The sequence below is a fragment of the Sphaeramia orbicularis genome, chromosome 9 (assembly GCF_902148855.1).
Source record: "Sphaeramia orbicularis chromosome 9, fSphaOr1.1, whole genome shotgun sequence".
NCBI lineage: Eukaryota > Metazoa > Chordata > Actinopteri > Kurtiformes > Apogonidae > Sphaeramia > Sphaeramia orbicularis.
This window is the reverse complement of record NC_043965.1, coordinates 28,753,143-28,770,163: the sequence shown is the minus strand read 5'-3', so window position 1 is coordinate 28,770,163 and position 17,021 is coordinate 28,753,143.

Sequence of the window (17,021 nt, the reverse complement as noted above, 5' to 3'; positions counted from 1 at the left end):
AAACAAAAATGGTTTACCCTGGATTAACACATGTCCTCAAAGTGTATAACCCATGATAAGTTCCCTCAATATGACCTGTGCTTTAAATCCCTGTGAATCTGTCATATATGCATTCCAAATGGATTCTGACATGCTGTGTATTGAAATGATTATCTCAAAAGCTGACAAGAGAGACATCGGTTTGGGTTTTTTGATGTAAAGCAAGATCATTTTGACAAATAATGATGGTATTCATGAATCAATGCACTGATATGTGTCTGTTTATGTCTGAGTGCTGTATATTTGCTGTATAATCCGCATGGAATCGAGATTTTCAACAGAGGATATTTTCATCTGGGATGATCTGATGTTAATGAAAGCTTCTGTCACTCACAGGCCAACCTGTGAAATTTGTTGTATATACTGTGGCTTGAGGGAAAATGGCAGGCTAACAGGGCCATAATGTTCAGGTAAGACTACGCACTGATCTTAAAAAAAAAGGAAAAGCATGCTACACCATGAATTCATTAGGTGTTTTTCAATCTGTAATGTGTTAATGTGTACATGACACTGTTTACAATGATTAGTTGGATGCCTTCCTCACATATAACATAGCATTACAGATGAATGTACCTGCAATGCAATTTTTTTTCCCTGTTCTTCCTGTGTATTTAAAAACCAGTCACCAACCATATCACAAAAATAGCCCAGAATTTTCTCCCAAAATCTTCAGCATAACAGAGCATGCTTCCTTTGAACACGGCCTGTGTGACTGCTCAGCTGGCCAAAAGAGAAGCCTAACCAGCTGGCTCACGTGACCAACATCGACCGTGTTATTTACATTCAACTCATGGCGAGCTGTTTGCTGAGAGGGATAATTTGACAGTCAGATAAACAGACAGACAGACAGACGGATAAACAGAGTGTTGGCTACTGACAGAGATCTCACTGTCAGTCTCACTGCCACTCTGTTCCTCTCTCAAGCCCAACAGCCACGGGGCAATATTTGAGCAGACAGTCACCAAGTCTTCCAAATATTGAACAACATGCAGTAGCTGTTTTTTTCCAAGTGATTTTTGGATTCTTGCTCTGTGTTTTCTTTTTCTTCTCCTTGTGGTGCAATACTGGAAGACCAGGGGCAACTTGAATGGCGTGCAATTTTTGTTTTCTGTGCTCTCCTTGAAGTTTATGTGTCTTTAAATGTACGATTTAATTTTAAAAACACATAAAGTCACTTTCATTTTATGACTTTTCTTTTTTATGACTTTCTGTTTCTTATGAATCACATTATTGAAGAAAACTATACCAGTAGGTTCAGTCGAGACAAAGACGACACACGTCAGGTATAGTTGCAGGTATTTTTTTCTAGGAAATATAATTAATTCTGATGTATAAAATGAATTCAATGATATCTGTCTTGTAATTTTCTTAGCGTCTGTTTTGTGTAGGCGTGACAGTTTTGCAATATCAGATGGTGTCAGTGCTTATCTTTGTGTCTGCCTTTGGAGTGTGTCTGTATGTGTGCATGAATTTGTGCACACGTATCCATTGTGCATGTACTGTTATGTGTTTATCTGTGTGTGTGTTCAGTATTATGTGCCTGCTGTATGCACTGACGTTGTCACACCTCTCTCGGTGTCCTGCTGTGTTTCCTGCGGCGTCCTGAGGTCCTGGATGCCGTCTCAGTATCACTGCTGAGGATAGTGGGCGTCTGGCACAGATAACACTCTGATAGCTCAGTGATGGACAGCCGGGAAACTTTTTTCCTCTGCTCTCCTTTCCCCCATCCCCCATTTAACACTATGACAACCTGCTGTAAATGAAGCACAGAGGTATGTGTGTTTGTCTGCGTACTTGTTTGTGCATTTGTACTTCATCTTCTCTTGATTAATCCTGAAAAGAAACAGTTTTCATGAAACTTGAGGCGGTAGGAGAAAGAAAAAAGGCCTACATATGTACAACAAAGGACCGTAAATAAAAATCCAGAATTATATTGCCTTGTTTCTTATTCTTTTGTATTAGCAGTTTTCCTCCTTTCTCAATTATATCACAGCCACTAATGCTGCTACTTAACTTGTGGCTAAGTTTTCAGTGGTTGTTTGGTTATTCACACATGTCATTGGCATTCTTTTATTCTCCCCTTCTGGTGGCCTGTAGGGGAAAGGCTAATATCTTGTGTGTCAATTCACAGCATGGTACTTTTAGATCTATATAAGGTTACTCATTGCAGAACTTATTTTCTAAGAGAAAAAAGAAATCCATTATTTATGAACATATTCCCAGTCCATGGCTAATTGTTTATTTTCTTCACAATTGCTTTGATGTAACCAGCTAGACACTTATAGAAGACTGTCGAAAGCTGACTATTTTCCATTACACTCTTAATATATAATTATTGTGTGTCATTGCACTAAAGTTTATTTTAGTTCAGTGTTTACTACATGTGGATTTGAGTAAATTAGACATATTGGCATACGTCCTGCTCCAAATTGTACTACTATGATTTATTCTTAAGCATATTCAATATTCGTATTCCCCCTGACAGATTTTGAGTTTTCACTTTCCCTGGAACTGCTGGACAGTAGTTTTATCTTTTATCTACACTGCGGTAACAAGACATTTTTTTATGCGCTGTTCTTGTAAAACAAAATAGAAAACTCTTCGCTCTTTGCTCTCCTGGCATTGAGTGAAATCACAGAAACTGCTTTTTGAGCGAGCTGAGCGGAAGGCGCTCTGTTCTTCACGGAGCTTTCTGTAATTAAGCAGACTGCACATTCCTTGGTTACCATTATGCCCCAAGCTGCCTGATCAGCATTCTGCAGTATTTAGACGATTTTAGGGTGGGAGTGGACGCCCGAGCGGTACAAGAAATCAAATGGTCATAAAATCATTTTAAAGTACAACAAAGAAAATGGCCCCCTGTAATTAGATTAGGGAAACATAAAACATAAAATAGAAAGTGGGGCTGTGTATGCACAATCTTAAATGTCTATACAATGCCCTGGAGTTAGGCCATTGGCTTGTTAGAAGAGTCCTGAAAGTAATCCCACTGTGGTTCTTTTTATAGGTTGTTATTGTTTTGAACCACCCTAAGCAGCTACTACATAACCTGGTGAGATAATTATTATATTATATGTCACCCTGTTGTCCATTTACATAGCCTCCCGTGTGGGTTGTACTCCTTTCTAATTTTACTAAATAAACTGTCTTTCATTTGAACAAAAGCGAATGGATAGTTTTTAGTGATTTAACCACACACATGAATTACTTGAACATCTAGTTGAAAAAAAAAAAAGCAGTTACCACTAACTTTTAGCAACTGAAAATGCATTTAAAGAAAGTTTTGGGTATTTTCAATGTTTGCATGCATTAGTACATGTATTAGATTGTTTGCATAGCGAAATCCGTAATGGATAAATTGAAGTGATTCATTGTGGGTGAAAGTAGCAGAAATGTGGGTAACTGCTGTGTGCTTCATGCAACCTCTCAGGTATGATTGTTACATACCGGGGCTCCACCTGTCTAGACTTAGTGTTCCCAGCTGGCAGGCTATAGGGGAATGGCCCCTCTCACTGAGGCTTTACACAGAGCCATGTCGTTCAAATGCCAGGGTGCCCAGTGGCGGGATCTGCAGCTCTGTTCTGGATATCAGCTTTCATAGGATCAAAGCACTGGCAGCAATATCCTCCCCCTCATCAGTCGAACGGCATTGCACAGACCCAAGGGATATGATCGGTGGAGAAGGGGGGAGGAAAGTGTGAGAGAGAGAGAGAGAGAGACAGAGGAGAGAGAGGGGAGAGGGGGAAGGGAATGGTGGGGGGTTTAAGGGATAGGGATAGGGAGATGAGAGCTAGGTTAAGGGCCTGCAGGGCTGGGGAGGATGGGAGTGGGTGAGAGAATGGAGAAGAGGGTTGTTAAGGATGTTTGAAGACAGTGGGGGGAAGTGCTGATGGGAGAGCAATGCAAGAAGAGAAGGAGTGGGGAGGAAAAGAAGGGCCGGGCAATATGATAGTGTCTGAAGGAGACAGATACGCCGGTCTCTTCAACAGTATATAACAGCACATAGGGCCTGGGTCTCTAGATGGAGCCCTAACAGCTGAGTTTCCCCCCGCACAGCAGCATCTGTGCATCTCCACTCCCCCCACCTCACCTACCTTCACCACCCCTTACGCCCATGAGTCTATTTACTCACCCGCTTGTTTGCCGAGAGCGACAGCATACCACCCCCTCCTCCACCAACGCTGCCATCCCCCCTCCACCCAGACACCCTCCACTCCATCTCCAACCCCCCCCCCCCCCCCCTTCCTATCCCCTCTATCATCTTCCTAAGAGATATGAGGAGCGAGGTGCAACGCTTTCCTCTTCCTGCTCTCCTCCCTCTCTCCAGGCGCTTTTTGATTTCTCCTCTCACCTCCTCTTTTCTCTCCCTCTTTCATATCCCAGAGTGCTTCTTTTCTTCTGTTCGTCTCTTCCGATCGCAAGTTCTCCTCAAGGTATCAGTGTGTGGTATAGAGTTGTGGCGGAGTCTGTTCTTAAAAGTGCTAGCTCATTAAGGAGTGAGAGTGTTTGGATATGCGTAGTTTGTATTTTTAGTGTGTTTGTTTGTGCCGCTGTGCCGGGGCTGTGTTCTCGGTTCACCATGTGTGTGTTTGTGTGTGTGTGGCATGTGTACGTGTCAGGTGTAAAGCAGAGGTAGGAACAGTGCTGAGTCTGATTCTTTCTGTTCCACTGTGGCTTTTGGGAAGCACAAACTTTATTCCTGTATAGCAATAACATCTGTTTACAGTGTTAAACATACTGAACACTAGGCGAGGTGAAACAACAAGATGTTTAAAAATCTTACTGCATAATGTAAGGATGTGATGGTACAGTGGATGGTGTTGATTCAAACTTTGCGGCAAACCTACTTCCTTTTTTAGGTGTTGGCAACAGCGATAGTAACGACAAGCCAGTGCAATGTGGTGTAGTTTTTAACACTGAATAACAAACAGTGACCCAATTGCAATTATAAACCAGTCAATAATGTGTTAGTCATGTTATAAATTTTTTTATGTTTGAAAGTGGGAGATGAGTTTCTTTGTTTAAGATGACTATTATTAAACAGTGCTTCATATATTTTTCCTTTTTTTTTTTTGTTTTTGCATATTTCACCAGAAAAAAATATAGTTATCTTCATATAATTGTATTTTATTGTCTACTGATTGCCTGGATTTATAGAGGCTACAAAATGCACAAACAATCATATTCTCATGAAAATGTTTTATACTTAAAGTACAGTTGAGCCTAAAGAATCTTTGAGAGACTTTTTTAACTTCAGTTTTCTTTAAAATCTTCATGATTTTCTATGTCAACCTGAATTAAAAAAAATAATAAATCATATTTCCGGCATATCTAAACATGGTTCATGTCCCGTCATCCTGTGAAATTGCTTTAAAATTGTATGGTTTGCTGTTTCTGTTTGACTACACACCACACAATGATGATGGGAAGTATTTATGTGACATGTCGTCATTCATAGGCATGGACGCCAAAGCAACAGCAGCCTGTGTGTTTGCAACCGAGCCATGTTGAGCTGCGCCAAGCCATGTAGAGGTAATTCTTTGTTCAGACAGTAACTGTCCAGAAAAAGTAGGTCCATAAAGAAGAGTTGAAACAGCAGACAACTGAGAATAATTCATAGTTATAGGCATGAAATGCAGTACATAGTGAAGCAAAATGTAGTGTTTTGAAAAGGTAGGCCTGAAAGTATTATTAATATTTTGATTTGGCCCTCTCCTTAAATTAGAAAAATATTCTACTCTCCGTTCTAGTATTTCAAAATAATAAAACCACAGGGGCAAGTTTAATAGTAACATCTGATGTTTAATACTAATATTTATGTTAAAGGCTCAACCTGACCCCAAACCCTCAGCGTGCACGCAAAAATGAGCCTGAACTGGCACAGACATGTAAATAACCTCAGGCCCTGTTGGATTCTGGGAGAACTGGTGATCATATATTAACAAGCAGTCACAACGAGGATATATGTGTGTAGCCAGTTGCTGTCATCTTATCTTATCCTCACCACCGATCACATTACCCACACACACATACACCTACCCATACAGCACAGAAGCTTAGCTGTCCCAGCTCAGCTCTGCACCACAGCAACAGGCTGGCAGCTCCCAGTCCTGAGGTCTGTGGGGAGTGTGACTGTGTGTGATTGTGTATGTATGTGAGTGTGTGTCTGTGATAGAGTCTACACCATGAATATTTCAGCCTTGACCCAGTTCCCCAATGCTAGGGATGTCCTGTCTTCACCAGAGGAGACGTGGTGTCATATATTCCAGGTGGTTAACTGAGTCACTGTGTGCACTGTGACATTTCAACCCTCTTCCACTTAATTCATATGCAATCACAATTATACTGTGTGTCAACCAATATTGTGCAGACCTGTCCAATGATGGATTTTCATTATGGATAAAATACTTGTAAATGCCCGTTACAATAAAATAAATGGTATAGATAGGTCCTATACACTATGTAAGTTCACCATCTGTGAACTAATAGACTACTGAGTCTCCCTATTGTAGTGAGATCAACCACAGAGGCCCATATGCACACATTCTTTAACTCGTGTATATACACACAAACACACAAACAAACAGGGCACAACAAGATACCTTAAGGTCTATCCTGTATGTGCAGAGTCTTCCTGGAAAGAGGAAGGTAGCAGTAGCTGGCAGGCTCACTGCTCCAGATCGATACAGGACTGCTTTTACTGCTGTTTGTGGACGCCTCCTCTCCACTGTGTTATTTTATCCTTCACTGAGCTCTGTTCATTTGTTGTTCATTTGCTCTTCTGTGTTGGTTCAATAAATCTTATATCATCTTTGTTTTCCCCATTACAAATAGCTGGCTCTCCTTTGCCAGGTCCACAACAGTATGTCGGCTCGTCCTCAGCAGTTATTGTCTTTCCAACATTATCCGGCAAGACCATCTGTGTGCTCAGAGGACAGATTTGATGGAAATATGTGATCTACAAAGAAAATCCAACTTGCATTCAGACATTACACATGCAAATGTACAGCACATTTTGAAACAATGCAGTACATAGATGCACAAATACGCATCACATACCACAACCCCAACCCCCACAACCTGCCAACACACTTACACACACATGCTATAGCTGACCTGTCATGAGCTCCATTTAGGTCACAGTCTGTCTGGCCACAGGTGGTCTTCCTGTCACAGCCAGTGGACCGTGACCATGGAGGATTAGTTGGAAAAGGTACAGAACCATAAGACACAGTTTATGTTATAGAGAAAAATGAGCAGCTAAAGTTTCAATCAACATAAGGTGAATTGTTGAAATGCTGTGTTGAGGGACTGTACATTGTAAGGAGAGCAAAAGAGAGGAGAGTGGATTTTCTGTCCATGAGACTTCTGCAACAGTGGGTGCCAAGCTTGCCAGGGAAACTGTCACTGTTCTCACTGCTGACAACCCCGGTGCCACCCGCCTCTGTTTGTGTTTTATTCCACTGCTTCCTCGTCATGGCAACCTGCTGTGTTTCTTCTCCTCCTCACCATCCTTCTTCTCTGTGGCCTCCTTCTCTCCACCTCGCTGCTTTTTTTTCACCATGCAAAGTGATTCTCCAGGTGGAGGTTGGCCATTTGGAGGGTTGTGGACTGGCAGTTGACTGGTGCGTGGTTTCTCCCTGAACCCATGCTCACCCCAGGGACTGAGGCCCAGGGGGCTCTTGAAGCTCAGCGTGGATGACATCCAACATCTCCTCATCGAGTAAGACTGCCGCCTGGCCAGGCTTAGCGCTCCCAGCTCCAGACAAAGGCTGCCATGTCCTGTAAATACTGTCAAAAGCAGTTAGGGGCTACACTAGTGGCTGATTAATTTGTGCAGATCATTTCCCTCAAAATCTGGGAGCAAACCAGATTTGCCTATGGAAAGATGTCCTCATTTGCCACCTTATTGAAGTTGTTTTATGCCTGTGTTGGATTTGAATGGTACATATGGTTATGAATAACCACTACATGACAGCGAGGTTTAACTCATATACATTGCATAGCAGGGGCATTTCAATCTGTCTCTGTGATATTGTAATATTTTTGCACACTAGCACTGTCTGTGCATGTTTGAGACTGTGTGTATACCTACAGAGGTGTGTATTGTAGAGCAGAAGATCACCTTGACTGTGGCCAGTCAGAGAGAGCCGTGGGCACTGAAACTGAAAAGGCGGGGTTCAACTGGCTCCCAGAAGGCCGTTCTGTTCAGCACAGCCGTCTGCAGCCCCCCTTTAGACTCTCACTTTCACTCTCTCTGTCTCTCTCTCCTTCTCACACACACACACACACACACGCACACACACCCCTCCAGCTGGGAGGTCCCAGGAGGTAGTGAGGCTCACTGACTGATTAGGTCCCAGGTAAAGCACTGCCCGGGAGCCTGTTATAAAGCCAAAGTCAATGACGACACTCAAGTGAATTCACGTGCACACACATACACTACCGCCTTGTCACACTGTTTCTTACATTTGCGCATGCACGCACATACAGACACACAAATGTGTGCACGCCTACTGTCTCGATCAGACAGCTGCTCATGCAGTCTGCTCACCACTGGGATTTCCCTGTATTGTATATGATATAATGATATTATTCTCCCTATTTGCTGGGTAGTTAGGCACCATGCCAGGCGGCTCACTTATGAAATTGGGGTAAAAGCATGGTGTTATTTCAGGATATGAAAGGGCTATGCAGTGGGACTGATAGAAAATCAGACTTGGACTCTAAATGTTGTTTCTTTTACTACTTTATCTCCTATGTGGTCCCCTTTTATCATATTTACTTTTCTGTCTCTTCCCAATGTGCCTGCCTCTAAACATTGTTTTTTTTTTTTTTTTTTTTTTTTTTTTTTTTTACAATAGTCTCGCTTTTAACAATAGCTTTCATAGCACTGCACCCACATTTATAAACCATATACCACAGTGCAAATCAGGAAGTTACTGGACAATGGCAACAGCCTCCTCCAATCCACAAGCAGTAAAACGATAGCAGTCTCTGATTCTATTCTCTGCTCCCTGCCATTTTACAGTCTGTCAGCCTGTTAGTAGCTCTGTAGTTCGAAGCTCAGACCGGAACACTCCAATGCTATTTCTAGACCTTTTCTGAAAACCCACTATTGTGGAGGTATAATTACAGGGCTATACGCTGTGCTTAATTCTCAAACAATAGGGTATACTTTTACACAAGGACATGAAATTACTCTCCATTCAGAATATGTTTGACTAGACAACAGAGTTCTTCATGTTCAGAGGACATTCATGCTGCTGTAATAATGCACTGTAAAAGCCAGACTGAATCTATCTATCTATCTATCTATCTATCTATCTATCTATCTATCTATCTATCTATCTATCTATCTATCTATCTATCTATCTATCTATCTATCTATCTATCTATCTATCTATCTATCTATCTATCTATCTATCTGTCTGTCTGTCTGTCTGTCTGTCTGTCTGTCTGTCTGTCTGTCTGTCTGTCTGTCTGTCTATCTCTCTATCTATCTATCTATCTATCTATCTATCTATCTATCTATCTATCTATCTATCATGAGGGCTGTTCATGGTGGTAGCCTTTGAGGTTGTCACCCAAGAAAAACTCACTTCCTCAGACAGCAGCACATCAAAGTCAGACTGAAATTTGTTCGTGATCATTTTGGGATGGGTTTTGGTCTGATGACACAAAACTGAAGCTGTTTAGGCACATGATATTCCTTTTGTTTGGCAAAGGAAGGGAGAGGCCTTCAATCATAAAATCACAGTTCCCACAGCTGAACATGATGGTGAGAGCACAATACTGTTGGGTTGTTTTGCTGCTTCAGGCATAGACAACCATGTTTATGTGCATGGGTCCATGAAGAAAGATGATTATCTTAACATATTAAACAACAGTGTGATGAAGTCTGTTGTTATTCTGGCTTTGGTCCACCATTTACCATCTCAACACATGTCCGATTGATCCAAAAGGTGACACCAAAATCTAATCTGAAGTTGCCTTCTCAAAACCAACACATGGATCATGTTGAGAAGCCATGGCAGAAGCCCAGGCTTAAGGTCCATGCAAAAAAAACCATGTCATTTGGATGAGCTGGTGTAATTTGCCATGGAGGAATGGGCTAAGATCCCTTGGGAGGTGTATGCAAACCTAGTTAGGAACCCCAGTCAGAAGGTGTTCTGAGGCATGAGTCAGAATCTGTACTATTATTGTCAGTGCACTAGTAATTTATTCAGTGTATTACAAAAATATCATCATCAAACTTTGTGGAGATCTTATCCTTGTTCTTTTTGGAGGGAGTGCATTTTTGCACTGGTCATTTCCTTTAAACAGCTCAAGGTTTTGTTTGGATTCAGAAAAGATTAATTTTGACCTCTGTCTATCTATATACATTTTGTCTTCATTTTTAGTCACGTTTCAGATAAAAAGAAAAGATATTGTTACAAAGTTTGTGTTTCACAGTTTAAATTTTCTTCCAGGAAAATGAATCCAAATCACGACATAGATAAGGCAATATGGCTTTTTTAATCTAATTTCTTCTCACTTCATGACTTCATTAAATTGAAGTTGATGAAGTTCCCTATTTAATTAGTAACCATAGGCAACCGTCACTGAAGGTGATTTTCTCTTTATTGTCAGTTTCTCTCTTTCTTTTCTCTATTATTTTTGATTTGATTTTAGATTATATTTTTTTATACCACAGCTCTGTTGTTCCTCAGCGGTTGCCTTGTGTCTGACAATGATGGTGTTGTTCCTCTGTTCGCTGTTGGCGTCCTCCAACTACTGGAACCTAACTCCTGACTCCTAATTGGTGGAAACGCTAGCAGCATCTGGTTCTGGTGAGCGTCTCTGTCGACAACGGCGGTTATCCAGCCATTTGACAGTTGGTTGCCATAACGTCATCACCTTGGCGACAGACTGGACTCTGGCGCTGTTCTGGAGTACCTGCCACTCAGCATTACCAGCCACATTCATAGAAGAGACAGGGCATTTCATGCATCCAAGAAATGAAGCAGTTTCAGAGTTAAATTTGATAATAAGCTTATTTCACCCTCAACCACAACACACTGCAAACAGTCCTTCCAGCTCTCCATGCCTAACCCCATCTTAGGGCTAATATTTTACTGGAGGCATTTTATGGCCAGTTAACTTTAAAAGATTCTGTCAACGGTGCATAGTGTGAGAATGCCATTTCACATAATACCATTCTTGTCTGTAGTATTCACTGTAACATTCAGGCTTTTTTTTTGATGATAGGGGAAGCAGAGACCTTATGAGCCTTGAAAAGAAAAAAAAAGCCAAGAATTAAATCTTTGGGAATTCTCTCTCTTTTCCCTCGCCTCCCTCTACTCTTGTCCTCTCGTCTTGTCTCTCACAGTAAATCCCTTGTGGCTACATCCATGGTAGTCTAGGAATACTCTACTCTACTAGGCTCTATTCTCATTTCTGTTGGCCTTTAGTAGAAGATACATGCACTGTCTGTAGCTTCTCAAGGTAATATTTGGAAGCAGTTACTGCAGTTGACGCATTTTGCACATTAAATTCAGTAAGAGGGTTGTGTCAAAAAGGATTCAGTAATGTATGCTGACAACATGTAATTAAAAATGATTGAACAATAATTGAAGTAAATAAAATAAAGTTGAAAACATATGTATATATGTTGATGTATTTAAACTAATACATTTTTACTCTGTTTTAATGGAACTTATAATTCTATTCAATTAAACAAAACTTTTAGACAATATTGCATACGGCTTTAGATAAAAAAGGTAAATATATCTTAGTAAGATTAAAAAAAAAAAAAAAAGATTGTATAATATATATGTTCTAATTCAAAATTTTCTAGGAATTGTCAGGAAGTAGGCAAACTTGGAGTACCCACATAAAAAATGCAAACACAATCATAACATTAAATATACATGCGTCTTGGTTCATGCGAGATGGCATTTAATGTTCCACACATCACATCATATTTGCTGTTATTTCATATCCGCGCATGAGCAAACACTATGGTGGCCGTACGGGAGAGGAGGCAGCGCCGGAGCAAACAGCATGAGGGCACCATGTTCAAACTGTGGTGACCAGTGGCTCCTGCCTGTCCGCGGCCTCACAATGTTGCCTCTGCCCCAGTGGCTCAATGCAGGTATTCACAAACTGGATTCCAGTGGCTGCTTAAACATCTAGCTCAAACGGACACAGTGACTCTTCTAGGTAAATAGTGCCCTTCAACCCTCCCCTCCCCTCCCCTCCCCTCCCCTCCCCTCCCCTCCTCTCTCTCTCTCTCTCTCTCTCTCTCTCTCCCTCTCTCTCTCCCTCTCTCTCTCTCTCTCTCTCTCTCTCTCTCTCTCTCTCTCTCTCTCTCTCTCTCTCTCTCTCTCTCTTTTAGTCTCTGTCTAAACTTCTGGTGCCCCCCTTTGTTTCCCTCTGCAGCTTTCACCAGCCTAAAAATGAAAATGAGCATGCTGTTTAACAGACCTCCTGGAATTAAATGCTCCTTGTAGTAATAAACCTACAGTAAATGCTGCATTGGCATTTTTCAAAATTTTTTGAGAAAAGGAATTAATGGTGATTTTGGGGGAGTTATACTTCAAATCTTTGTTTATAAAAAGATTTTAAAAATTATGAGAAGGAACAAACATGGCGAGCAATTGAGAGTCATTATCCATCTCTTAAGTCTTAAAATGTCCATGTCTATATTCGGTGCCTCACCTAAACAGCCGTAGAAGCTGGAGGAGGGTTGATAATTTGGCATACTCTTGGCAGAAACAAAAGACAAACATGGGGCTACAGAAAAGGCAGACAGCTCAGGAGAAAACAAACCACACCACAGGGAGAGACATCAAACCTAAGCATACCCTCTGAACCCAGGCAGCCCCATCTCCCTGCACACCTTGGATGAGGCTGTTTCTACTTATCGTTTAACTGAGTGTTTGACTGATTACTTCACAGAGACCAGACGAGACGCAATATATGGATTTGTCTGTTTTAAAGTTTGTTTTAGTGCTGCTCTGGTCTTTGTTAGTTTATCGTGGTGCCTACAAGTAAAGCTGAAAATGCAGATTTAGTCACATTACAATGAGTATTAATGTTTAATTTTAATTTTATGTCCAATCAAGTGAAGCCATTTGACCTTATATAACTTATTTAAACATATAGGTTCTTAGAATGTACTTGAGGTAAAATCTAATTTCTCTCATTAACCCTTTTGCATGAGTAATTGACTATGACATAAGTAGTAGACTGGTATATTTTTACAGGAACCTCAGCATCGTCTGACTACAGCAAGCAGTGGTCCACAGGCTTTCCACATTTATGGAGCATAATTGCCGCTTAAAGTCTTAAATTATTTATTATTGTGAGATCTGACAGTGCTGCTCAGAAGCAAATTGGGATCATCTTCCATGACCACCAAGGATTTGCAGATTGGAGGCAGAACTAAGTTTATTTCCTCCGCTCTGCTTTTATCCCTGCAAACGAAGCGTTTAAAAGGATCACCCGCGACAGATAACCACGTTACTGTACAGACGAATAACGCCGCTGCTCTTAAGATCCTGATTTTGTCTGTGGATTTTTTTCTCTCTTCCCTTCACCCAAGTCTAATTGTGCTGATGCTCTCCCTGTGGGTTTTAATGTTTGACACGGCGAAACGCTCTTAAATCCTCCACAGTGCTCCCTCCCTTATGAGACCCACTATCTTAAAAGCAAAAAGGATGTATGTCTAATTCACAAATTTATCACTTCGCAAAATGATGCATTAAATGAGAGGGGACACGCTCTGATTTGAAATGCTGACTTTAGAAAAGAAGTTCTGATTTTCAAAATGAGTTTAGATGGGCTCCCCTTCACCCCTCACCCACCCGTTTGCCTCCCACGTCCTCCTGCTCTCTTGGTTATATCACTCTCTCTCTCCTTGAGATAGGAGGCCATGCAGCTTCTTCTTTGTCCGCTTCTTTTTTGCTCTCACTTTCTGTCTCACACACAAATACAAATGCTGTATTTCTCACTTTGTGTGTATGTACATATGTGTGCTTGCCTGGCTAAGTGCATATGTGACCATATGTACATTAATGTATTTTGCTCATACAAAACATAATTTTTTTTTCTTTTTTTAACATTACTCCTACATGATCACCCGCATAGAATTATCTTTGCTTTTCAGGAAAAGGCAATGGAGATATCCCTTCTTTTGCAAACCATGACTGATTTTTATTTTCTCTTGCTGTGAGAAATTTGCTACTTATATCATTATGTGCTTAAGCCCACATATCAGACTTGCTGGCAAAGACTTTGCAGCTTGTCTTTGCCTTATATTGGTCATGTACACATGTATACCCTTTACTTAAGACTAGTAATGTGAAACAAAAGAGTGTCTTCTACTCAGACAACTCTAAATGTTATTGTTTCATTGACATATAATTTCTCTATTTATTGTACAGGATGCTCAAATGCAATTTTTTATCATGTTGTCTTTTATTATTGTATTTTTTTTATTTATTTATTTTTTCAATTTAGGTGTAGACACTGGAAAAGATGCTCTCCAGAGTATTTCTAAGCTCCCCCGAGGACTGAAACCAGAGGAGGCATTCTTGAACACGGTTCTAACAGCTTTTGAACGCAGCTCAACTGGCTGTGAGGCACCATGGGCTTCCTCTCGACAGGTCAACCTGCCAAGAAACAAGTCTAAAGAGGAAAAAAAAAATCCGCGTAAAAAGAGTAAATGTAAATGTCTGCTCAAGAACCAGTGATCCCAGGAGATGTGTTAAAACAAGGGTGAGGACTAAACTGATGACAACTCCATCCGCATGGGCTACACCATGGAGGGAAAAAGCACGACGAGCTTAGTTTTAAGAGCTGCTCTCTTGACAGTGTTAATGACAGTGTTAGGCTACTGGTGAAATCACAAGGGAGAAGATTCCAAACAGCAAGTTGAGGTCAGAGAGAAGGAGTTTTCTTTGGACAAAAAATAAAATTAGATTTTAAAAAAATCAGGAAATTAGAAATTAAAGATGACTTTTTTTTTTTTTTTTAATCTAATGTGGGTGACTTTTAAATTCATCGATACATGGGATTTAGAAAAAAGAAAAAAAAAAAAAAGATATACAAAACCAATCTAATGTTTACAAATTATAATGAATGGATTTCAGTGATTACCAGTTCACTCAACACACACTGCTGTCCTACTTTGGTTTGACCCTTGCCCCTTCATCTCCCACCTCCTCCGAACCTTCTGCTATCAAAATAAAAGTGAAAATGCTTTTTACGATATAAGAAAGTAGGGCTAGTAAATGGTGTACTGTGTCATGTTACCAGGCAGTCAGTGCTCTTTGGCTACTCACCAGACATAAAGCTGTAAATCAGAGAGAGTCAGCAGATTACTGAAGCATGGCGCGTGGTTTCAGGCTGGCAGCAGGTGTGTGTTCTCAAACAAGAGAGACGAAGGTAGAGAGAAATGGAAAGAAAGCCGGAGGAGAACTGAGACTGCACTCGGTGGATTCGGTCACTTCCCTCATCTCTCCAGGTGCAGGATCATATGATTAAAACAAAACAGGGTCCGCTAACCTTACTTGTTCTGGTGCCCTGTTTTTCACATAAGTTTATTATACATATGCAAAAGAGAAAAAACATATAAAATGCATATATATGCGTTACTACAACTGATCAGAAGAAGGCCCGTCTTCAAAACACGGTTTGTGAATTCGTGTTGTTTTTCCCAATTGATTACAATGCGAGGCTGCGCAGTCTATGTGTGTGTTGCTATGGGTGTGTATATTTGTGTGAGGGGTCCCAGAGGATACATCATACTCTATGTTGCACACTGTTTCATCTCTCATTGTATATGACTCAAAGACTGCTGTTCGAGTCTGTGTTTATGCACCCCTCCCTCTTGATCGAAACAAACACAGCCTCATTAGAAGCAAACACACTCACACAGAGATACACATGCATACATGCATAAAAACATACATGCGGTAAAGATAATGAACACAGAGCCTTAGAGTAGAACGACATCCTCCTCCCTGGGTTCAGAAGGTGAGTTTTGACAACAGCGGTAAAAAACCTCTCCTCCAAGCTATCAAAGGGCATTAAAAAAAATTAAATCCGTAAAAGAGAAAATGGACAATAGTAGTGTATCCATGTTGCACGAGAAAGCGTTTGAGAGTATGTTAACACATACACACACAAACACACTCACATCCACATATCCATGGGAATTTCACCTGTACAAGAGATTAGTACATCTGCTTGTATCTTATAGATTTGCAAGTATCCAGGCAGATGGTGTTTTCTCAACTTTATCTGAGACAAGGAGAAATGGAAAAAAACACACACACACACCACCAGCCTCCATGAACCCACTGGGTATAAGAAAAGGGTGGGGGAGAGTTTGAAGAGACTGTAAAGGTGAACAGGTGAAAGAGAAAAGCAGACGAGTGTAGCTTTGCCTGCCACCTCTCCGCCCTTCGTTGCCCCCCCCCCCATCCCTGCATCACCTCGCCTCAGGGGGTTGAACAACTGCTCTTGATGGGGGGGCAAGTGTTCTCTCTGTTCTTTCTCAGTGCCTCTGGGTGTACTACCGACTCTCACTACCCTGGCGATCTCCTGCACCTCACACTCTCAGACTTTCACACACACACTGAAACACAAACATACGCACGAACACACACAAGCGCTGCGCAGCATCTGAACCCACTTCACTTTCTGCTCCCTCTCATCTTCCTATGTGGGGCTCTTTGTAGCTGCTGTGCCTCAGCTTGGTGTGGAGAAAGGAAAGAACAAAGCAAGGGAAAAAAGTAGGATGGAGAATAGAGGACTGAGGTGGTGGTAGAGGAAGAGGAGAAGGGAGGGGATGAATGAGAGAGAGAGAGAGAGACAGAGAGAGAGGGAAGGAGCTAATGTTCATGTCGCATTGAAAGTGTCGCCTGTTGTCGTATGCAGAACATCGGTCGGTAAGCGTTTGTGCGCCACAGCTTGATTTGGGGGTTGTCCCC